The 17279-nt window shown below is 44.2% G+C and overlaps 38 non-coding genes across 38 annotated transcripts; all 38 read right to left on the bottom strand.

The window, feature by feature from the left end:
- Positions 1-38: 38 nt before the first annotated feature.
- On the bottom strand, positions 39-111 carry Trnaa-agc (transfer RNA alanine (anticodon AGC)). Its single transcript has one exon. It is a non-coding gene; the product is annotated as a tRNA-Ala (tRNA).
- A 313-nt stretch (positions 112-424) lies between these two features.
- On the bottom strand, positions 425-497 carry Trnaa-agc (transfer RNA alanine (anticodon AGC)). Its single transcript has one exon. It is a non-coding gene; the product is annotated as a tRNA-Ala (tRNA).
- Positions 498-811: 314 nt separating this feature from the next.
- On the bottom strand, positions 812-884 carry Trnaa-agc (transfer RNA alanine (anticodon AGC)). Its single transcript has one exon. It is a non-coding gene; the product is annotated as a tRNA-Ala (tRNA).
- A 314-nt stretch (positions 885-1198) lies between these two features.
- On the bottom strand, positions 1199-1271 carry Trnaa-agc (transfer RNA alanine (anticodon AGC)). Its single transcript has one exon. It is a non-coding gene; the product is annotated as a tRNA-Ala (tRNA).
- Positions 1272-1877: 606 nt separating this feature from the next.
- Positions 1878-1949, bottom strand: Trnad-guc (transfer RNA aspartic acid (anticodon GUC)). Its single transcript has one exon. It is a non-coding gene; the product is annotated as a tRNA-Asp (tRNA).
- An 80-nt stretch (positions 1950-2029) lies between these two features.
- On the bottom strand, positions 2030-2102 carry Trnaa-agc (transfer RNA alanine (anticodon AGC)). The gene has a single exon. It is a non-coding gene; the product is annotated as a tRNA-Ala (tRNA).
- An 816-nt stretch (positions 2103-2918) lies between these two features.
- Trnad-guc (transfer RNA aspartic acid (anticodon GUC)) lies at positions 2919-2990 on the bottom strand. Its single transcript has one exon. It is a non-coding gene; the product is annotated as a tRNA-Asp (tRNA).
- A 253-nt stretch (positions 2991-3243) lies between these two features.
- Trnad-guc (transfer RNA aspartic acid (anticodon GUC)) lies at positions 3244-3315 on the bottom strand. Its single transcript has one exon. It is a non-coding gene; the product is annotated as a tRNA-Asp (tRNA).
- Positions 3316-3901: 586 nt separating this feature from the next.
- Positions 3902-3974, bottom strand: Trnaa-agc (transfer RNA alanine (anticodon AGC)). The gene has a single exon. It is a non-coding gene; the product is annotated as a tRNA-Ala (tRNA).
- A 102-nt stretch (positions 3975-4076) lies between these two features.
- Trnad-guc (transfer RNA aspartic acid (anticodon GUC)) lies at positions 4077-4148 on the bottom strand. Its single transcript has one exon. It is a non-coding gene; the product is annotated as a tRNA-Asp (tRNA).
- An 80-nt stretch (positions 4149-4228) lies between these two features.
- On the bottom strand, positions 4229-4301 carry Trnaa-agc (transfer RNA alanine (anticodon AGC)). Its single transcript has one exon. It is a non-coding gene; the product is annotated as a tRNA-Ala (tRNA).
- Positions 4302-4609: 308 nt separating this feature from the next.
- Trnaa-agc (transfer RNA alanine (anticodon AGC)) lies at positions 4610-4682 on the bottom strand. The gene has a single exon. It is a non-coding gene; the product is annotated as a tRNA-Ala (tRNA).
- A 950-nt stretch (positions 4683-5632) lies between these two features.
- On the bottom strand, positions 5633-5704 carry Trnad-guc (transfer RNA aspartic acid (anticodon GUC)). The gene has a single exon. It is a non-coding gene; the product is annotated as a tRNA-Asp (tRNA).
- Positions 5705-6086: 382 nt separating this feature from the next.
- Trnaa-agc (transfer RNA alanine (anticodon AGC)) lies at positions 6087-6159 on the bottom strand. Its single transcript has one exon. It is a non-coding gene; the product is annotated as a tRNA-Ala (tRNA).
- Positions 6160-6299: 140 nt separating this feature from the next.
- On the bottom strand, positions 6300-6371 carry Trnad-guc (transfer RNA aspartic acid (anticodon GUC)). The gene has a single exon. It is a non-coding gene; the product is annotated as a tRNA-Asp (tRNA).
- An 80-nt stretch (positions 6372-6451) lies between these two features.
- On the bottom strand, positions 6452-6524 carry Trnaa-agc (transfer RNA alanine (anticodon AGC)). The gene has a single exon. It is a non-coding gene; the product is annotated as a tRNA-Ala (tRNA).
- Positions 6525-7063: 539 nt separating this feature from the next.
- On the bottom strand, positions 7064-7135 carry Trnad-guc (transfer RNA aspartic acid (anticodon GUC)). The gene has a single exon. It is a non-coding gene; the product is annotated as a tRNA-Asp (tRNA).
- Positions 7136-7392: 257 nt separating this feature from the next.
- Positions 7393-7464, bottom strand: Trnad-guc (transfer RNA aspartic acid (anticodon GUC)). Its single transcript has one exon. It is a non-coding gene; the product is annotated as a tRNA-Asp (tRNA).
- An 80-nt stretch (positions 7465-7544) lies between these two features.
- Trnaa-agc (transfer RNA alanine (anticodon AGC)) lies at positions 7545-7617 on the bottom strand. Its single transcript has one exon. It is a non-coding gene; the product is annotated as a tRNA-Ala (tRNA).
- Positions 7618-7708: 91 nt separating this feature from the next.
- Positions 7709-7780, bottom strand: Trnad-guc (transfer RNA aspartic acid (anticodon GUC)). The gene has a single exon. It is a non-coding gene; the product is annotated as a tRNA-Asp (tRNA).
- A 254-nt stretch (positions 7781-8034) lies between these two features.
- Positions 8035-8106, bottom strand: Trnad-guc (transfer RNA aspartic acid (anticodon GUC)). Its single transcript has one exon. It is a non-coding gene; the product is annotated as a tRNA-Asp (tRNA).
- A 385-nt stretch (positions 8107-8491) lies between these two features.
- On the bottom strand, positions 8492-8564 carry Trnaa-agc (transfer RNA alanine (anticodon AGC)). The gene has a single exon. It is a non-coding gene; the product is annotated as a tRNA-Ala (tRNA).
- A 313-nt stretch (positions 8565-8877) lies between these two features.
- On the bottom strand, positions 8878-8950 carry Trnaa-agc (transfer RNA alanine (anticodon AGC)). Its single transcript has one exon. It is a non-coding gene; the product is annotated as a tRNA-Ala (tRNA).
- A 162-nt stretch (positions 8951-9112) lies between these two features.
- Positions 9113-9184, bottom strand: Trnad-guc (transfer RNA aspartic acid (anticodon GUC)). The gene has a single exon. It is a non-coding gene; the product is annotated as a tRNA-Asp (tRNA).
- Positions 9185-9619: 435 nt separating this feature from the next.
- Trnaa-agc (transfer RNA alanine (anticodon AGC)) lies at positions 9620-9692 on the bottom strand. The gene has a single exon. It is a non-coding gene; the product is annotated as a tRNA-Ala (tRNA).
- A 795-nt stretch (positions 9693-10487) lies between these two features.
- Trnad-guc (transfer RNA aspartic acid (anticodon GUC)) lies at positions 10488-10559 on the bottom strand. Its single transcript has one exon. It is a non-coding gene; the product is annotated as a tRNA-Asp (tRNA).
- Positions 10560-12067: 1508 nt separating this feature from the next.
- Positions 12068-12140, bottom strand: Trnaa-agc (transfer RNA alanine (anticodon AGC)). The gene has a single exon. It is a non-coding gene; the product is annotated as a tRNA-Ala (tRNA).
- Positions 12141-12244: 104 nt separating this feature from the next.
- On the bottom strand, positions 12245-12316 carry Trnad-guc (transfer RNA aspartic acid (anticodon GUC)). The gene has a single exon. It is a non-coding gene; the product is annotated as a tRNA-Asp (tRNA).
- A 620-nt stretch (positions 12317-12936) lies between these two features.
- On the bottom strand, positions 12937-13008 carry Trnad-guc (transfer RNA aspartic acid (anticodon GUC)). Its single transcript has one exon. It is a non-coding gene; the product is annotated as a tRNA-Asp (tRNA).
- Positions 13009-13265: 257 nt separating this feature from the next.
- Positions 13266-13337, bottom strand: Trnad-guc (transfer RNA aspartic acid (anticodon GUC)). Its single transcript has one exon. It is a non-coding gene; the product is annotated as a tRNA-Asp (tRNA).
- Positions 13338-14703: 1366 nt separating this feature from the next.
- On the bottom strand, positions 14704-14775 carry Trnad-guc (transfer RNA aspartic acid (anticodon GUC)). Its single transcript has one exon. It is a non-coding gene; the product is annotated as a tRNA-Asp (tRNA).
- A 256-nt stretch (positions 14776-15031) lies between these two features.
- On the bottom strand, positions 15032-15103 carry Trnad-guc (transfer RNA aspartic acid (anticodon GUC)). The gene has a single exon. It is a non-coding gene; the product is annotated as a tRNA-Asp (tRNA).
- Positions 15104-15362: 259 nt separating this feature from the next.
- Positions 15363-15434, bottom strand: Trnad-guc (transfer RNA aspartic acid (anticodon GUC)). The gene has a single exon. It is a non-coding gene; the product is annotated as a tRNA-Asp (tRNA).
- Positions 15435-16194: 760 nt separating this feature from the next.
- On the bottom strand, positions 16195-16267 carry Trnaa-agc (transfer RNA alanine (anticodon AGC)). The gene has a single exon. It is a non-coding gene; the product is annotated as a tRNA-Ala (tRNA).
- A 105-nt stretch (positions 16268-16372) lies between these two features.
- Positions 16373-16444, bottom strand: Trnad-guc (transfer RNA aspartic acid (anticodon GUC)). The gene has a single exon. It is a non-coding gene; the product is annotated as a tRNA-Asp (tRNA).
- Positions 16445-16523: 79 nt separating this feature from the next.
- Positions 16524-16596, bottom strand: Trnaa-agc (transfer RNA alanine (anticodon AGC)). Its single transcript has one exon. It is a non-coding gene; the product is annotated as a tRNA-Ala (tRNA).
- Positions 16597-16854: 258 nt separating this feature from the next.
- Positions 16855-16927, bottom strand: Trnaa-agc (transfer RNA alanine (anticodon AGC)). The gene has a single exon. It is a non-coding gene; the product is annotated as a tRNA-Ala (tRNA).
- Positions 16928-17031: 104 nt separating this feature from the next.
- Positions 17032-17103, bottom strand: Trnad-guc (transfer RNA aspartic acid (anticodon GUC)). The gene has a single exon. It is a non-coding gene; the product is annotated as a tRNA-Asp (tRNA).
- Positions 17104-17279: the final 176 nt, after the last annotated feature.

Raw genomic sequence — 17279 nt, 5'->3', positions numbered from 1 at the left:
TCGTTTATTTGCACTTGTGTTTAATTAAAAGAAGAGCATGGAGGTGCCGGGCATCGATCCCGGTACCTCGCGCATGCTAAGCGCGCGCTCTACCATCTGAGCTACACCCCCATTGCGTTTAAACTCTTCTAGTATTCATTCTAAACATATTTTGCCATTTAGATTACTTTAAATGATAACAGTTTGATTCCTTTTGTCACGTCCTATCAAAAACACTCCCCGTCGGGGAATCGAACCCCGGTTGATTCCTTTTGACATATCCTATCAAAAACACTCCCCGTCGGGAATCGAACCCCGGTCTCCCGCGTGACAGGCGGGGATACTCACCACTATACTAACGAGGAAGCACGTTAGAGTGTTTATCTAATGCCAATGTGATCGCCTTTTCGTTTATTTGCACTTGTGTTTAACTAAAAAAAGAGCATGGAGGTGCCGGGCATCGATCCCGGTACCTCGCGCATGCTAAGCGCGCGCTCTACCATCTGAGCTACACCCCCATTGCGTTTAAACTCTTCTAGTATTCATTGTAAACATATTTTGCCATTTAAATTACTTTAAATGATAACAGTTTGATTCCTTTTGTCACGTCCTATCAAAAACACTCCCCGTCGGGGAATCGAACCCCGGTTGATTCCTTTTGACATATCCTATCAAAAACACTCCCCGTCGGGGAATCGAACCCCGGTCTCCCGCGTGACAGGCGGGGATACACACCACTATATTAACGAGGAAGCACGTTAGAGTGTTTATCTAATGCCAATGTGACCGCCTTTTCGTTTATTTGCACTTGTGTTTAATTAAAAGAAGAGCATGGAGGTGCCGGGCATCGATCCCGGTACCTCGCGCATGCTAAGCGCGCGCTCTACCATCTGAGCTACACCCCCATTGCGTTTAAACTCTTCTAGTATTTATTCTAAACATATTTTGCCATTTAGATTACTTTAAATGATAACAGTTTGATTCCTTTTGTCACGTCCTATCAAAAACACTCCTCGTCGGGGAATCGAACCCCGGTTGATTCCTTTTGACATATCCTATCAAAAACACTCCCCGTCGGGGAATCGAACCCCGGTCTCCCGCGTGACAGGCGGGGATACACACCACTATACTAACGAGGAAGCACGTTAGGGTGTTTATCTAATGCCAATGTGACCGCCTTTTCGTTTATTTGCACTTGTGTTTAATTAAAAGAAGAGCATGGAGGTGCCGGGCATCGATCCCGGTACCTCGCGCATGCTAAGCGCGCGCTCTACCATCTGAGCTACACCCCCATTGCGTTTAAACTCTTCTAGTATTCATTCTAACATATTTTGCCATTTAGATTACTTTAAATGATAACAGTTTTGATTCCTTTTGTCACGTCCTATCAAAAACACTCCCCGTCGGGGAATCGAACCCCGGTTGATTCCTTTTGACATATCCTATCAAAAACACTCCCCGTCGGGGAATCGAACCCCGGTTGATTCCTTTTGACATATCCTATCAAAAAACACTCCCCGTCGGGGAATCGAACCCCGGTCTCCCGCGTGACAGGCGGGGATACACACCACTATACTAACGAGGAAGCACGTTAGAGTGTTTATCTAATGCCAATGTGACCGCCTTTTCGTTTATTTGCACTTGTGTTTAATTAAAAGAAGAGCATGGAGGTGCCGGCATCGATCCCGGTACCTCGCGCATGCTAAGCGCGCGCTCTACCATCTGAGCTACACCCCATTGCGTTTAAACTCTTCTAGTATTTCATTCTAAACATATTTTGCATTTAGATTACTTTAAATGATAACAGTTTGATTCCTTTTGTCACGTCCTATCAAAAACACTCCCCGTCGTGGAATCGAACCCCGGTTGATTCCTTTTGACATATCCTATCAAAAACACTCCCCGTCGGGGAATCGAACCCCGGTCTCCCGCGTGACAGGCGGGGATACTCACCACTATACTAACGAGGAAGCACGTTAGAGTGTTTATCTAATGCCAATGTGATCGCCTTTTCGTTTATTTGCACTTGTGTTTAACTAAAAAAAGAGCATGGAGGTGCCGGGCATCGATCCCGGTACCTCGCGCATGCTAAGCGCGCGCTCTACCATCTGAGCTACACCCCCATTGCGTTTAAACTCTTCTAGTATTCATGTTAACATATTTTGCCATTTAAATTACTTTAAATGATAACAGTTTGATTCCTTTTGTCACGTCCTATCAAAAACACTCCCGTCGGGGAATCGAACCCCGGTTGATTCCTTTTGACATATCCTATCAAAAACACTCCCCGTCGGGGAATCGAAGCCCGGTCTCCCGCGTGACAGGCGGGGATACTCACCACTATACTAACGAGGAAGCACGTTAGAAGGTTTATCTAATGCCAATGTGATCGCCTTTTCGTTTATTTGCACTTGTGTTTAATTAAAAGAAGAGCATGGAGGTGCCGGGCATCGATCCCGGTACATCGCGCATGCTAAGCGCGCGCTTTACCATCTGAGCTACACCCCCCATTGCGTTTAAGCTATTTTAATATTTATTCTAAACATATTTTGCTAATTAGATTACTTTAAATAATAACTGTTTAATTCCTTTGAAACAGAAATCCAAAAACACTCCCGTCGGGAATCGAACCCCGGTCTCCCGCGTGACAGGCGGGGATACTCACCACTATACTAACGAGGAAGCACGTTAGAGTGTTTATCTAATGCCAATGTGATCGCCTTTTCGTTTATTTGCACTTGTGTTTAACTAAAAAAAAGAGCATGGAGGTGCCGGGCATCGATCCCGGTACTCGCGCATGCTAAGCGCGCGCTCTACCATCTGAGCTACACCCCCATTGCGTTTAAACTGTTCTAGTATTTATTCTAAACATATTTTGCGATTTAGATTAATTTAAATGATAACAGTTTGATTCCTTTTGACACATCCTATCAAAAACACTCCCCGTCGGGGAATCGAACCCCGGTCTCCCGCGTGACAGGCGGGGATACTCACCACTATACTAACGAGGAAGCACGTTAGAGTGTTTATCTAATGCTAGAGTGTTTATCTATTATTTGCACTTGTGTTTAATTAAAAGAAGGGCATGGAGGTGCCGGGCATCGATCCCGGTACATCGCGCATGCTAAGCGCGCGCTTTATCATCTGAGCTACACCCCCATTGCGTTTAAGCTATTTTAATATTTATTCTAAACATATTTTGCTAATTAGACTACTTTTAAATAATAACTGTTTAATTTCCTTTGAAACAGAAATCCAAAAACACTCCTCGTCGGGGAATCGAACCCCGGTCTCCCGCGTGACAGGCGGGGATACTCACCACTATACTAACGAGGAAGCACGTTAGAGTGTTTATCTATAATGCCAATGTGATCGCCTTTTCGTTTATTTGCTCTTGTGTTAAATCAAAACCAGAGCATGTCGCGCATGCTAAGCGCGCGCTCTACCATCTGAGCTACACCCCCATTGCGTGGGGAATCGAACCCCGGTCTCCCGCGTGACAGGCGGGGATACTCACCACTATACTAACGAGGAAGCACGTTAGAGTGTTTATCTAATGCCAATGTGATTCGCCTTTTCGTTTATTTGCTCTTGTGTTAAATCAAAGACCATGGAGCATGTCGCGCATGCTAAGCGCGCGCTCTACCATCTGAGCTACACCCCCATTGCGTTTAAACTGTTCTAGTATTCATTCTAAACATATTTTGCCATTTAGATTACTTTAAATGATAACAGTTTGATTCCTTTTGTCACAATCCTATCAAAAACACTCACCGTCGGGGAATCGAACCCCGGTCTCCCGCGTGACAGGCGGGGATACTCACCACTATACTAACGAGGAAGCACGTTAGAGTGTTTATCTAATGCCAATGTGATCGCCTTTTCGTTTATTTGCACTTGTGTTTAATTAAAAAGAAGAGCATGGAGGTGCCGGGCATCGATCCCGGTACCTCGCGCATGCTAAGCGCGCGCTCTACCATCTGAGCTACACCCCCCATTGCGTTTAAGCTATTTTAATATTTATTCTAAACATATTTTGCAATTAGATTACTTTAAATGATAACTTATTCTTTTAATCTGAAACAGAACTCAAAACACTCCCCGTCGGGGAATCGAACCCCGGTCTCCCGCGTGACAGGCGGGGATACTCACCACTATACTAACGAGGAAGCACGTTAGAGTGTTTATCTAATGCCAATGTGACCGCCTTTTCGTTTATTTGCACTTGTGTTTAATTAAAAGAAGAGCATGGAGGTGCCGGGCATCGATCCCGGTACCTCGCGCATGCTAAGCGCGCGCTCTACCATCTGAGCTACACCCCCATTGCGTTTAAACTCTTCTAGTATTCATTCTAAACATATTTTGCCATTTAGATTACTTTAAATGATAACAGTTTGATTCCTTTGTCACGTCCTATCAAAAACACTCCCCGTCGGGGAATCGAACCCCGGTTGATTCCTTTTGACATATCCTATCAAAAACACTCCCCGTCGGGAATCGAACCCCGGTCTCCCGCGTGACAGGCGGGATACTCACCACTATACTAACGAGGAAGCACGTTAGAGTGTTTATCTAATGCCAATGTGATCGCCTTTTCGTTTATTTGCACTTGTGTTAATAAAAAAGAGCATGGAGGTGCCGGGCATCGATCCCGGTACCTCGCGCATGCTAAGCGCGCGCTCTACCATCTGAGCTACACCCCCATTGCGTTTAAACTCTTCTAGTATTCATTGTAAACATATTTTGCCATTTAAATTACTTTAAATGATAACAGTTTGATTCCTTTTGTCACGTCCTATCAAAACACTCCCGTCGGGGAATCGAACCCCGGTTGATTCCTTTTGACATATCCTATCAAAAACACTCCCCGTCGGGGAATCGAACCCGGTCTCCCGCGTGACAGGCGGGGATACTCACCACTATACTAACGAGGAAGCACGTTAGAGTGTTTATCTAATGCCAATGTGATCGCCTTTCGTTTATTTGCACTTGTGTTTAATTAAAAGAAGAGCATGGAGGTGCCGGGCATCGATCCCGGTACATCGCGCATGCTAAAGCGCGCGCTTTACCATCTGAGCTACACCCCCATTGCGTTTAAGCTATTTAATATTTATTCTAAACATATTTTGCTAATTTAGATTACTTTTAAATAATAAACTGTTTAATTTCCTTTGAACAGAAATCAAAAACACTCCCCGTCGGGGAATCGAACCCCGGTCTCCGCGTGACAGGCGGATACTCACCACTATACTAACGAGGAAGCACGTTAGAGTTTTATCTAATGCCAATGTGATCGCCTTTTCGTTTATTTCACTTGTGTTTAACTAAAAAAAACATGGAGGTCGGGCATCGATCCCGGTACCTCGCGTGACAGGCGGGGATACTCACCACTATACTAACGAGGAAGCACGTTAGAGTGTTTATCTAATGCCAAGTGTTTTCTTTATTTCCACTTGTGTTTAATTAAAAGAAGGGCATGGAGGTGCGGGCATCGATCCCGGTACATCGCGCATGCTAAGCGCGCGCTTTACCATCTGAGCTACACCCCCCATTGCGTTTAAGCTATTTTAATATTTATTCTAAACATATTTTGCTAATTAGATACTTTAAATAATAACTGTTTAATTTCCTTTGAAACAGAAATCCAAAAACACTCCCCGTCGGGGAATCGAACCCCGGTCTCCCGCGTGACAGGCGGGGATACTCACCACTATACTAACGAGGAAGCACGTTAGAGTGTTTATCTATATGCCAATGTGATCGCCTTTTCGTTTATTTGCTCTTGTGTTTAATCAAAACCATGAGCATCGTCGCGCATGCTAAGCGCGCGCTCTACCATCTGAGCTACACCCCCATTGCGTTTAAACTGTTCTAGTATTCATTCTAAACATATTTTGCCATTTAGATTACTTTAAATGATAACAGTTTTATTCCTTTTGACATCCTATCAAAAACACTCACCGTCGGGGAATCGAACCCCGGTCTCCCGCGTGACAGGCGGGGATACACACACTATACTAACGAGGAAGCACGTTAGAGTGTTTATCTAATGCCAATGTGACCGCCTTTTCGTTTATTTGCACTTGTGTTTAATTAAAAGAAGAGCATGGAGGTGCCGGGCATCGATCCCGGTACCTCGCGCATGCTAAGCGCGCGCTCTACCATCTGAGCTACACCCCCATTGCGTTTAAACTCTTCTAGTATTTATTCTAAACATATTTTGCCATTTAGATTACTTTAAATGATAACAGTTTGATTCCTTTTACGTTCTATCAAAAACACTAATCGGGTTGATTCCTTTTGACATATCCTAAAAAACACTCCCCGTCGGGGAATCGAACCCCGGTCTCCCGCGTGACAGGCGGGGATACTCACCACTATACTAACGAGGAAGCACGTTAGAGTGTTTATCTAATGCCAATGTGACCGCCTTTTCGTTTATTTGCACTTGTGTTTAATTAAAAGAAGAGCATGGAGGTGCCGGGCATCGATCCCGGTACCTCGCGCATGCTAAGCGCGCGCTCTACCATCTGAGCTACACCCCCATTGCGTTTAAACTCTTTTAGTATTCATTCTAAACATATTTTGCCATTTAGATTACTTTAAATGATAACAGTTTGATTCCTTTTGTCACGTCCTATCAAAAACACTCCCCGTCGGGGAATCGAACCCCGGTTGATTCCTTTTGACATATCCTATCAAAAACACTCCCCGTCGGGGAATCGAACCCCGGTCTCCCGCGTGACAGGCGGGGATACTCACACTATACTAACGAGGAAGCACGTTAGAGTGTTTATCTAATGCCAATGTGATCGCCTTTTCGTTTATTTGCACTTGTGTTTAAAAAAAAAGAGCATGGAGGTGCCGGGCATCGATCCCGTACCTCGCGCATGCTAAGCGCGCGCTCTACCATCTGAGCTACACCCCCATTGCGTTTAAACTCTTCTAGTATTCATTCTAAACATATTTTGCCATTTAATTACTTTAAATGATAACAGTTTATTCCTTTTACGTCCTATCAAAACACTCCCCGTCGGGGAATCGAACCCCGGTTGATTCCTTTTGACATATCCTATCAAAAACACTCCCCGTCGGGGAATCGAACCCCGGTCTCCCGCGTGACAGGCGGGGATACTCACCACTATACTAACGAGGAAGCACGTTAGAGTGTTTATCTAATGCCAATGTGATCGCCTTTTCGTTTATTTGCACTTGTGTTTAATTAAAAGAAGAGCATGGAGGTGCCGGGCATCGATCCCGGTACCTCGCGCATGCTAAGCGCGCGCTCTTACCATCTGAGCTACACCCCATTGCGTTTAAACTATTTTAATATTTATTCTAAACATATTTTGCCAATTTAGATTACTTTAAATAATAACTGTTTAATTCCTTTGAAACAGAAATCCAAAAACACTCCCCGTCGGGGAATCGAACCCCGGTCTCCCGCGTGACAGGCGGGGATACTCACCACTATACTAACGAGGAAGCACGTTAGAGTGTTTATCTAATGCCAATGTGATCGCCTTTTCGTTTATTTGCACTTGTGTTTAACTAAAAAAAGAGCATGGAGGTGCCGGGCATCGATCCCGGTACCTCGCGCATGCTAAGCGCGCGCTCTACCATCTGAGCTACACCCCCATTGCGTTTAAACTGTTAATATTTATTCTATATTTTATTTATTACTTTAAATAATAACAGTTTATTCCTTTTGACACATCCTATCAAAACACTCCCCGTCGGGGAATCGAACCCCGGTCTCCCGCGTGACAGGCGGGGATACTCACCACTATACTAACGAGGAAGCACGTTAGAGTGTTTATCTAATGCTAGAGTGTTTATCTATTATTTGCACTTGTGTTTAATTAAAAGAAGGGCATGGAGGTGCCGGGCATCGATCCCGGTACATCGCGCATGCTAAGCGCGCGCGCTTTATCATCTGAGCTACACCCCCATTGCGTTTAAGCTATTTTATATTTATTCTAAACATATTTTGCTTATTAGACTACTTTTAAATAATAACTGTTTAATTTCCTTTGAAACAGAAATCCAAAAACACTCCCCGTCGGGGAATCGAACCCCGGTCTCCCGCGTGACAGGCGGGGATACTCACCACTATACTAACGAGGAAGCACGTTTAGAGTGTTTATCTATAATGCCAATGTGATCGCCTTTTCGTTTATTTGCTCTTGTGTTAAATCAAAACCAGAGCATGTCGCGCATGCTAAGCGCGCGCTCTACCATCTGAGCTACACCCCCATTGCGTTTAAACTGTTCTAGTATTCATTCTAAACATATTTTGCCATTTAGATTACTTTAAATGATAACAGTTTGATTCCTTTTGTCACATCCTATCAAAAACACTCCCCGTCGGGGAATCGAACCCCGGTCTCCCGCGTGACAGGCGGGGATACACACCACTATACTAACGAGGAAGCACGTTAGAGTGTTTATCTAATGCCAATGTGACCGCCTTTTCGTTTATTTGCAATTGTGTTTAATTAAAAGAAGAGCATGGAGGTGCCGGGCATCGATCCCGGTTCCTCGCGCATGCTAAGCGCGCGCTCTACCATCTGAGCTACACCCCCATTGCGTTTAAACTCTTCTAGTATTTATTCTAAACATATTTTGCCATTTAGATTACTTTAATCGATAACAGTTTGATTCCTTTTGTCACGTCCTATCAAAAACACTCCCCGTCGGGGAATCGAACCCCGGTTGATTCCTTTTGACATATCCTATCAAAAACACTCCCCGTCGGGGAATCGAACCCCGGTCTCCCGCGTGACAGGCGGGATACTCACCACTATACTAACGAGGAAGCACGTTAGAGTGTTTATCTAATGCCAATGTGACCGCCTTTTCGTTTATTTGCACTTGTGTTTAATTAAAAGAAGAGCATGGAGGTGCCGGGCATCGATCCCGGTACCTCGCGCATGCTAAGCGCGCGCTCTACCATCTGAGCTACACCCCCATTGCGTTTAAACTCTTCTAGTATTCATTGTAAACATATTTTGCCATTTAAATTACTTTAAATGATAACAGTTTGATTCCTTTTGTCACGTCCTATCAAAAACACTCCCCGTCGGGGAATCGAACCCCGGTTGATCCCTTTTGACATATCCTATCAAAAACACTCCCCGTCGGGGAATCGAACCCCGGTCTCCCGCGTGACAGGCGGGGATACTCACCACTATACTAACGAGGAAGCACGTTAGAGTGTTTATCTAATGCCAATGTGATCGCCTTTCCGTTTATTTGCTCTTGTGTTAAATCAAAACCAGAGCATGTCGCGCATGCTAAGCGCGCGCTCTACCATCTGAGCTACACCCCCATTGCGTTTAAACTGTTCTAGTATTCATTCTAAACATATTTTGCCATTTAGATTACTTTAAATGATAACAGTTTGATTCCTTTGTCACATCCTACAAAAACACTCGCCGTCGGGGAATCGAACCCCAGTTGATTCCTTTTGACATATCCTATCAAAAACACTCCCCGTCGGGGAATCGACCCCGGTCTCCCGCGTGACAGGCGGGGATACTCACACTACACTAACGAGGAAGCACGTTAGAGTGTTTATCTAATGCCAATGTGATCGCCTTTTGTTTATTTGCACTTGTGTTTAATTAAAAAAAGAGCATGGAGGTGCCGGGCATCGATCCCGGTACCTCGCGCATGCTAAGCGCGCGCTCTACCATCTGAGCTACACCCCCATTGCGTTTAAGCTATTTTAATATTTATTCTAAACATATTTTGCAAATTAGATTACTTCTAAATAATAACTCTTTAATTCCCTTTGAAACAGAACTCCAAAAACACTCCCCGTCGGGGAATCGAACCCCGGTCTCGCGTGACAGGCGGGATACTCACCACTATACTAACGAAGAAGCACGTTAGAGTGTTTATCTATAATGCCAATGTGATCGCCTTTTCGTTTATTTGCTCTTGTGTTAAATCAAAACCAGAGCATGTCGCGCATGCTAAGCGCGCGCTCTACCATCTGAGCTACACCCCCATTGCGTTTAAACTGTTCTAGTATTCATTCTAAACATATTTTGCCATTTAGATTACTTTAAATGATAACAGTTTGATTCCTTTTGTCACATCCTATCAAAAACACTCCCCGTCGGGGAATCGAACCCCGGTTGATTCCTTTTGACATATCCTATCAAAAACACTCCCCGTCGGAGAATCGAACCCCGGTCTCCCGCGAGACAGGCGGGGATACACACCACTATACTAACGAGGAAGCACGTTAGAGTGTTTATCTAATGCCAATGTGACCGCCTTTTCGTTTATTTGCACTTGTGTTTAATTAAAAGAAGAGCATGGAGGTGCCGGGCATCGATCCCGGTACATCGCGCATGCTAAGCGCGCGCTTTACCATCTGAGCTACACCCCCCATTGCGTTTAAGCTATTTTAATATTTATTCTAAACATATTTTGCTAATTAGGTTACTTTTAAATAATAACTGTTTAATTTCCTTTGAAACAGAAATCCAAAAACACTCCTCGTCGGGGAATCGAACCCCGGTCTCCCGCGTGACAGGCGGGGATACTCACCACTATACTAACGAGGAAGCACGTTAGAGTGTTTATCTAATGCCAATGTGACCGCCTTTCCGTTTATTTGCTCTTGTGTTAAATCAAAACCAGAGCATGTCGCGCATGCTAAGCGCGCGCTCTACCATCTGAGCTACACCCCATTGCGTTTAAACTGTTCTAGTATTCATTCTAAACATATTTTGCCATTTAGATTACTTTAAATGATAACAGTTTGATTCCCTTTGTCACATCCTATCAAAAACACTCGCCGTCGGGGAATCGAACCCCAGTTGATTCCTTTTGACATATCCTATCAAAAACACTCCCCGTCGGGGAATCGTACCCCGGTCTCCCGCGTGACAGGCGGGGATACTCACAACTACACTAACGAGGAAGCACGTTAGAGTGTTTATCTAATGCCAATGTGATCGCCTTTTGTTTATTTGCACTTGTGTTTAATTAAAAAAAGAGCATGGAGGTGCCGGGCATCGATCCCGGTACCTCGCACATGCTAAGCGCGCGCTCTACCATCTGAGCTACACCCCCATTGCGTTTAAGCTATTTTAATATTTATTCTAAACATATTTCAAATTAGATTACTTCTAAATAATAACTCTTTAATTCCCTTTGAAACAGAACTCCAAAAAACACTCCCCGTCGGGGAATCGAACCCCGGTCTCGAGCGTGACAGGCGGGGATACTCACCACTATACTAACGAGAAGCACGTTAGAGTGTTTATCTAATGCCAATGTGATCGCCTTTTCGTTTATTTGCTCTTGTGTTAAATCAAAAACCAGAGCATGTCGCGCATGCTAAGCGCGCGCTCTACCATCTGAGCTACACCCCCATTGCGTTTAAACTGTTCTAGTATTCATTCTAAACATATTTTGCCATTTAGATTACTTTAAATGATAACAGTTTGATTCCTTTTGTCACATCCTATCAAAAACTCTCCCGTCGGGAATCGAACCCCGGTTGATTCCTTTTGACATATCCTATCAAAAACACTCCCCGTCGGAGAATCGAACCCCGGTCTCCCGCGAGACAGGCGGGGATACACACCACTATACTAACGAGGAAGCACGTTAGAGTGTTTATCTAATGCCAATGTGACCGCCTTTTCGTTTATTTGCACTTGTGTTTAATTAAAAGAAGAGCATGGAGGTGCCGGGCATCGATCCCGGTACCTCGCGCATGCTAAGCGCGCGCTCTACCATCTGAGCTACACCCCATTGCGCTTAAACTCTTCTAGTATTCATTCTAAACATATTTTGCCATTTAGATTACTTTAAATGATAACAGTTTGATTCCTTTTGTCACGTCCTATCAAAAACACTCCCCGTCGGGAATCGAACCCGGTTGATTCCTTTTGACATATCCTATCAAAAACACTCCCCGTCGGGGAATCGAACCCCGGTCTCCCGCGTGACAGGCGGGATACTCACCACTATACTAACGAGGAAGCACGTTAGAGTGTTTATCTAATGCCAATGTGATCGCCTTCTCGTTTATTTGCACTTGTGTTTAATTAAAAGAAGAGCATGGAGGTGCCGGGCATCGATCCCGGTACCTCGCGCATGCTAAGCGCGCGCTCTACCATCTGAGCTACACCCCCATTGCGTTTAAACTGTTCTAGTATTTATTCTAAACATATTTTGCCATTTAGATTAATTTAAATGATAACAGTTTGATTCCTTTTGACACATCCTATCAAAAACACTCCCCGTCGGGGAATCGAACCCCGGTCTCCCGCGTGACAGGCGGGGATACTCACCACTATACTAACGAGGAAGCACGTTAGAGTGTTTATCTAATGCCAATGTTATCGCCTTTTCGTTTATTTGCACTTGTGTTTAATTAAAAGAAGGCATGGAGGTGCCGGGCATCGATCCGGTACATCGCGCATGCTAAGCGCGCGCTTTACCATCTGAGCTACACCCCCATTGCGTTTAAGCTATTTTAATATTTATTCTAAACATATTTTGCTAATTAGACTACTTTTAAATAATAACTGTTTAATTTCCTTTGAAACAGAAATCCAAAAACACTCCCCGTCGGGGAATCGAACCCCGGTCTCCCCGCGTGACAGGCGGGGATACTCACCACTATACTAACGAGGAAGCACGTTAGAGTGTTTATCTATAATGCCAATGTGATCGCCTTTTCGTTTATTTGCTCTTGTGTTAAATCAAAACCAGGAGCATGTCGCGCATGCTAAGCGCGCGCTCTACCATCTGAGCTACACCCCCATTGCGTTTAAACTGTTCTAGTATTCATTCTAAACATATTTTGCCATTTAGATTACTTTAAATGATAACAGTTTGATTCCTTTTGTCACATCCTATCAAAAACACTCGCCGTCGGGGAATCGAACCCCGGTTGATTCCTTGTGACATATCCTATCAAAAACACTCCCCGTCGGGGAATCGAACCCCGGTCTCCCGCGTGACAGGCGGGGATACTCACCACTATACTAACGAGGAAGCACGTTAGAGTGTTTATCTAATGCCAATGTGACCGCCTTTTCGTTTATTTGCACTTGTGTTTAATTAAAAGAAGAGCATGGAGGTGCCGGGCATCGATCCCGGTACATCGCGCATGCTAAGCGCGCGCTTTACCATCTGAGCTACACCCCCATTGCGTTTAAGCTATTTTAATATTTATTCTAAACATATTTTGCTAATTAGGTTACTTTAAATAATAACTGTTTAATTTCCTTTGAAACAGAAATCCAAAAACACTCCCCGTCGGGGAATCGAACCCCGGTCTCCCGCGTGACAGGCGGGGATACTCACCACTATACTAACGAGGAAGCACGTTAGAGTGTTTATCTAATGCCAATGTGACCGCCTTTCCGTTTATTTGCTCTTGTGTTAAATCAAAACCAGAGCATGTCGCGCATGCTAAGCGCGCGCTCTACCATCTGAGCTACACCCCCATTGCGTTTAAACTGTTCTAGTATTCATTCTAAACATATTTTGCCATTTAGATTACTTTAAATGATAACAGTTTGATTCCCTTTGTCACATCCTATCAAAAACACTCGCCGTCGGGGAATCGAACCCCAGTTGATTCCTTTTGACATATCCTATCAAAAACACTCCCCGTCGGGGAATCGTACCCCGGTCTCCCGCGTGACAGGCGGGGATACTCACAACTACACTAACGAGGAAGCACGTTAGAGTGTTTATCTAACGCCAATGTGATCGCCTTTTGGTTTATTTGCACTTGTGTTTAATTAAAAAAAGAGCATGGAGGTGCCGGGCATCGATCCCGGTACCTCGCACATGCTAAGCGCGCGCTCTACCATCTGAGCTACACCCCCCATTGCGTTTAAGCTATTTTAATATTTATTCTAAACATATTTTGCAAATTAGATTACTTCTAAATAATAACTCTTTAATTCCCTTTGAAACAGAACTCCAAAAACACTCCCCGTCGGGGAATCGAACCCCGGTCTCGAGCGTGACAGGCGGGGATACTCACCACTATACTAACGAAGAAGCACGTTAGAGTGTTTATCTATAATGCCAATGTGATCGCCTTTTCGTTTATTTGCTCTTGTGTTAAATCAAAACCAGAGCATGTCGCGCATGCTAAGCGCGCGCTCTACCATCTGAGCTACACCCCCATTGCGTTTAAACTGTTCTAGTATTCATTCTAAACATATTTTGCCATTTAGATTACTTTAAATGATAACAGTTTGATTCCTTTTGTCACATCCTATCAAAAACACTCCCCGTCGGGGAATCGAACCCCGGTTGATTCCTTTTGACATATCCTATCAAAAACACTCCCCGTCGGAGAATCGAACCCCGGTCTCCCGCGAGACAGGCGGGGATACACACCACTATACTAACGAGGAAGCACGTTAGAGTGTTTATCTAATGCCAATGTGACCGCCTTTTCGTTTATTTGCACTTGTGTTTAATTAAAAGAAGAGCATGGAGGTGCCGGGCATCGATCCCGGTACCTCGCGCATGCTAAGCGCGCGCTCTACCATCTGAGCTACACCCCATTGCGCTTAAACTCTTCTAGTATTCATTCTAAACATATTTTGCCATTTAGATTACTTTAAATGATAACAGTTTGATTCCTTTTGTCACGTCCTATCAAAAACACTCCCCGTCGGGAATCGAACCCCGGTTGATTCCTTTTGACATATCCTATCAAAAACACTCCCCGTCGGGGAATCGAACCCCGGTCTCCCGCGTGACAGGCGGGGATACTCACCACTATACTAACGAGGAAGCACGTTAGAGTGTTTATCTAATGCCAATGTGATCGCCTTCTCGTTTATTTGCACTTGTGTTTAATTAAAAGAAGAGCATGGAGGTGCCGGGCACGATCCCGGTACCTCGCGCATGCTAAGCGCGCGCTCTACCATCTGAGCTACACCCCCATTGCGTTTAAACTGTTCTAGTATTTATTCTAAACATATTTTGCCATTTAGATTAATTTAAATGATAACAGTTTGATTCCTTTTGACACATCCTATCAAAAACACTCCCCGTCGGGGAATCGAACCCCGGTCTCCCGCGTGACAGGCGGGGATACTCACCACTATACTAACGAGGAAGCACGTTAGAGTGTTTATCTAATGCCAATGTTATCGCCTTTTCGTTTATTTGCACTTGTGTTTAATTAAAAGAAGGGCATGGAGGTGCCGGGCATCGATCCCGGTACATCGCGCATGCTAAGCGCGCGCTTTACCATCTGAGCTACACCCCCCATTGCGTTTAAGCTATTTTAATATTTATTCTAAACATATTTTGCTAATTAGACTACTTTTAAATAATAACTGTTTAATTTCCTTTGAAACAGAAATCCAAAAACACTCCCCGTCGGGGAATCGAACCCCGGTCTCCCGCGTGACAGGCGGGGATACTCACCACTATACTAACGAGGAAGCACGTTAGAGTGTTTATCTATAATGCCAATGTGATCGCCTTTTCGTTTATTTGCACTTGTGTTAAATCAAAACCAGAGCATGTCGCGCATGCTAAGCGCGCGCTCTACCATCTGAGCTACACCCCCATTGCGTTTAAACTGTTCTAGTATTCATTCTAAACATATTTTGCCATTTAGATTACTTTAAATGATAACAGTTTGATTCCTTTTGTCACATCCTATCAAAAACACTCCCCGTCGAACCCCGGTTGATTCCTTGTGACATATCCTATCAAAAACACTCCCGTCGGGGAATCGAACCCCGGTCTCCCGCGTGACAGGCGGGGATACTCACCACTATACTAACGAGGAAGCACGTTAGAGTGTTTATCTAATGCCAATGTGATCGCCTTTTCGTTTATTTGCACTTGTGTTTAATTAAAAGAAGAGCATGGAGGTGCCGGGCATCGATCCCGGTACCTCGCGCATGCTAAGCGCGCGCTCTACCATCTGAGCTACCCCCCATTGCGTTTAAGCTATTTTAATATTTATTCTAAACATATTTTGCAAATTAGATTACTTCTAAATAATAACTCTTTAATTCCCTTTGAAACAGAACTCAAAAAACACTCCCCGTCGGGGAATCGAACCCCGGTCTCGAGCGTGACAGGCGGGGATACTCACCACTATACTAACGAAGAAGCACGTTAGAGTGTTTATCTAATGCCAATGTGATCGCCTTCTCGTTTATTTGCACTTTGTTTAATTAAAGAAGAGCATGGAGGTGCCGGGCATCGATCCCGGTACCTCGCGCATGCTAAGCGCGCGCTCTACCATCTGAGCTACACCCCCATTGCGTTTAAACTGTTTTAATATTTATTCTAAACATATTTTGCCATTTAGATTACTTTTAAATGATAACAGTTTGATTCCTTTTGACACATTCTATCAAAAACACTCCCCGTCGGGGAATCGAACCCCGGTCTCCCGCGTGACAGGCGGGGATACTCACCACTATACTAACGAGGAAGCACGTTAGTGTGTTTATCTAATGCCAATGTGATCGCCTTTTCGTTTATTTGCACTTGTGTTTAATTAAAAAAGAGCATGGAGGTGCCGGGCATCGATCCCGGTACCTCGCGCATGCTAAGCGCGCGCTCTACCATCTGAGCTACACCCCCCATTGCGTTTAAGCTATTTTAATATTTATTCTAAACATATTTTGCAAATTAGATTACTTCTAAATAATAACTCTTTAATTCCCTTTGAAACAGAACTCCAAAAACACTCCCCGTCGGGGAATCGAACCCCGGTCTCCCGCGTGACAGGCGGGGATACTCACAACTACACTAACGAGGAAGCACGTTAGAGTGTTTATCTAATGCCAATGTGATCGCCTTCTCGTTTATTTGCACTTGTGTTTAATTAAAAGAAGAGCATGGAGGTGCCGGGCATCGATCCCGGTACCTCGCGCATGCTAAGCGCGCGCTCTACCATCTGAGCTACACCCCCATTGCGTTTAAACTGTTTTAATATTTATTCTAAACATATTTTGCCATTTAGATTACTTTAAATGATAACAGTTTGTTTCCTTTTGACACATTCTATCAAAAACACTCCCCGTCGGGGAATCGAACCCCGGTCTCCCGCGTGACAGGCGGGGATACTCACCACTATACTAACGAGGAAGCACGTTAGTGTGTTTATCTAATGCCAATGTGATCGCCTTTTCGTTTATTTGCACTTGTGTTTAATTAAAAGAAGAGCCTAGTATTTATTCTAAACATATTTTGCCATTTAGATTAATTTAAATGATAACAGTTTGATTCCAAACATATTTTGCCATTTAGATTAATTTAAATGA

The sequence above is a fragment of the Ciona robusta genome, chromosome 7, assembly GCF_009617815.1.
Source record: "Ciona robusta chromosome 7, ASM961781v2".
NCBI lineage: Eukaryota > Metazoa > Chordata > Ascidiacea > Phlebobranchia > Cionidae > Ciona > Ciona robusta.
This window is presented reverse-complemented; position numbering and strand designations above follow the sequence as displayed.